Source organism: Octodon degus, unplaced genomic scaffold, assembly GCF_000260255.1.
Source record: "Octodon degus isolate 3935 unplaced genomic scaffold, OctDeg1.0 scaffold00064, whole genome shotgun sequence".
Classification (NCBI taxonomy): domain Eukaryota; kingdom Metazoa; phylum Chordata; class Mammalia; order Rodentia; family Octodontidae; genus Octodon; species Octodon degus.
The window spans coordinates 8,212,606-8,216,446 of NW_004524640.1; positions in this window are offsets into that span (position 1 = coordinate 8,212,606).

Sequence of the window (3,841 nt, forward strand, 5' to 3'; positions counted from 1 at the left end):
TCCTGCTTCAGCATCTCAAGTGTTGCAATCACAGGGAGGCAGCACTGGGCCTGGCTTAGGCTGCGACTTCTCGAAAATGGTGACAGTGATCATGACAGCAGAGTTAGTGCCGCACTTGCCTGGGGCCCTCTATTCGTTGAAGTTCTAATGCAGCTCCAAGCGCTGCAGTGCAGCAGTCATTAATGGGGGGGGGCATGAAACCAGATTCTAGGAAGATGGGAAGGAACCTGGAGGTGTGTAGACAAACCAAGTGGGTGTCAAGAGATCAAGCTATCTGAACCCCAGGTTTTTGGTCAGTTGGGGAGGGCTGCTGTCCAGGATAATATCTCAGCTCTGTCTGGCTCTTTCTGTTTGATGTTCTCATATGGCAAATATTAACTGATTATTCCCTGAAAATTAGGTACAAATTAACCAAGAGCCAAAGCAAAAGGATGTGGTCAGACTAAAGAAAGAAGCAGAAAGATGCAGAGTTAGAGAGTCTCACCTTTATGGGGTGTCTGTGTACAGAACCTCGGTCAAGGGCAGAAGCAAGACTGCTGGATCCTCCTAAGTTTTCCCAGAGGGAGACCGTGCAAGCTCAAGTGTCCCTGGCTTCTCTCATGCTAGCATCAAAGTAACATTAAACTCAGGCACATTCCTGGGGCCAACATCACTCAGCTCTGGAAGCAAAATCCCAGATACTAAATAGTGGCTGTATTTATCTATGCTGTGGTGAGAAGTATGGCAGGCAAAGTTTTCTCTGGGACAATGACATTAGTTAGGATTCAAGGTGGTTGTTTTGTTGTAGGCAGCTGAATTAGATAGAAATGCGATAGGCAGTCAGACAGGGCCAGGCCCTCAAGGAGACACTGTGGAATACAAGGTGAGTCTGGAAGAGTCAAGTTGGAAGAGACAGACATTTCATATGGGCTATACCTTAAGGTAAAAGAGGAAACATACAGCTACATACTTCCCCAGGGACGGGCATCAGGGATTGGTTTTCTGAAAAGATATCAATCACCTTGAAAGAGCCCAAATGAGTCACTAACCCAAACCCCTACAGGAAGAGACCCTGTCCAGTAGACATGCCCACTTGCTATGCGACTCACTTCCCCATTTGGTAAGGGATTTAATCAAGTTTTCCTGAGCAATGGTGCTTTTAATCTCATTGGTGGCCCATAGTTTTGTCCCACCTTATGCCCACCTAAGCGAGTTTCCATGTTCTCCACCACCTAAGGCCCACCTCACTGCATGGTTTTACTCTATAGACATCCCTGAAAGACACAGTTTCTGGAAGAAAACCTGCTCAGACCCACCTTCTGTCTCTCTCTCTCACACAGAAACTTTCTTTTCCCAAATAAATATACTCTGCTATTAACCTCCATTTGTTCCTAAGAACTTGTATAGGGTTCCTTTGCTACCCTATACAAGTTCACTGACTCTTGCACAAGGTTATATATATCTGGCCTAATGAAAAAAACTTCAGTTGCTCCCTGCAAGAATTGGAACTTTTGGGCATTGCTAAAGTGATGCCTTCATTCTTCAGTTTTAGAGAACACGAACTCATCCCAGGTACCATTCAGGTTGGGAGTCTCATTTTTCCCTGTGTCAATGGTAGGCCGCTTCCAACTTCTGGGAAGATGACAGAGTGGTGAACATCACAAAAACAGCCTCTCTGAGGTCTGTGTCTACATGGGTTTCTGTGACCCCACAAGGATGTGAGGAGAAAAAATGAAGCTCATGAGGAGAAGAAAGAGCCTTCAACAAGGAAGAGGGAGGTGACCAGCAGCACACCCTCCTTGAGACAGGACTCACTGTGTGGGACGGGCAGCCCAAATCCCGAGGCTTCTTCAGAGCAAGGCACCAATGTAATGGAGTGGAGCATGCAGTGGACGGCAGAGGCTGCTGTGTTATATGGGTTCAGATGGCCCCAAGAGAGTGGGATCAGCCAGTGAGCATCTGGAGAGGGGCCCACTGACTTCAGAAAGCGAAGCATTCGTTGGTCCCATCTAGAAGCTCCTGGCACCAGGGTGAGTTGAAACCAAGTTCAAGTCATCAGCACGCCAAGGAGCTGAGTCCAAACCTACAAGAAGCTGAGTCCAAACGGGCAGGAGGCACACTATCCCTGCTCCCCACTCCTGTTCTCCTGCTTTCCTGAACCTTCCACTGCTTCTTCCTGTAGCAGCTACTATCCAGGCCACAGTAAATTCTTATGACAAGAGAAACTCTCTCCCCTAATTTCCCATGACTGTAGGCACTGCTTCTCCACCATGTCAGACCCCAGGGGAGCGCTTTCTCGTTAACGCACTTTCTCTCCATTAGCACTTCCCTGGTTGTGCTCACTCACAGAAAAACAAAATTCCTTAACACCCAGATGCATAGACTTGATCTCACCCCGTTTTCCACCTACAGCACTTCTCTCTCCATGTGTTTTAAAGGAACTTGTGCCCTGAGGACTGCATTGCTTGGGAACAGTGTCACTTACACAGGTCCTACAGCAAACTCTCATGGATATTGATGAGATCCTCCACCTTCTTCTCAAGAAACTGAGCCTGCAGCCTCAAGTCTGAAGCTGACTCTGTCTTTGCTACCCTATACGAGTTCACTGACTCTTGCACAAGGTTATATCTATCCAGCCTAATGAAAAAAACTTCAGTTGCTCCCTGCAAGAATTGGAACTTTTGGGCATTGCTAAAGTGATGCCTTCAAAGGCATCCTCCAGATGCATATCATATTGGAGTGAGATTTCCCAGGGTTCCTGAGGGGCTTGACATTGGCTAATAGCACAGTGTTGGATATGGCCGCCTTCATGGCGCAGGTGCTCTTCTCAGTGCCTTGGAAGGCTTGCACTGAAACAGCTTTGGGCAGGGATTGAAACACACTCTGCACACCCTCCTTGTCTGTGTCCACTTTGTCTGAAAGCAGGCACTTGACTTCAGCCTTCTTAGACAACTTGTTTGAAAGGTCTATGATGCTAGCAGAACCACCAGTCACAGCAGCTGCTGCTCCCAGACCCAACCCAGTGGCTGACAGCACCAGACTGACATCACCTGTCCCAGGTGCCACAGCCAGAGCCATGATGGTGAGGATGAAACAGACAGCACCACTGGAGCAGGCCACCACGTTGGTGATGGTGCTGTCCTTGTGCACCTTGTCAACCTTCTCTGCAGGGGCATAGAGCTTGGCAATGCTCTCCTCCAGCTCTTTTTTCATGAGAGGGAACACATTCAAGAACCCCTCCTTTGCCTGCAGGTCTTTATCACTGTCTATTTCAAGATCAATTAGAGTCTCAAGAACAGCATCTTCCTACTCCCTGATACAGTAAATGTCAAGGTGTAAGAAAGGTACCTTGTCTGGTTGGACAATTTGCTCTGTAGATCTGCGCTGCATACATGATAGAGGTTCCTGATAATGAAATGGAAAAGCATTACAAAGATGCATAGAATTTTCTTTCAGAAAGAAACATGTTTTGGATACCGTTATTTCATAGAGGCATACATGGCAGATCATCCTTTTCATTGCTCTTTAATGGCTGGTATTTGATGAAGTGCCACCTTGTGGGAGGTCAGTGCTGGGAGGAGCACAGCATTTTTGGAGCAGGAACTGTGCAAAGGCATGCAGAGCAGAGGAGTGCGCGTGAGAGCCAGAGGTCAGGGACACTCAAAGCACAGGCAGGAGTTCGCCTTAATCAGGGGCCACCTGCATTTTGCCCTCAGCTACTAGGGAGTGACCTGATGGCCCCTGGAATATCCTGACTTCTGGGAGTGTCTGTGTTTGCCTGGAGACATTGGCCACAAGACCATACTCGGTGAGCAATCTTACTCCAAAAATGTAAATCTAGACCCAGTCCTAGCCCAGGTCC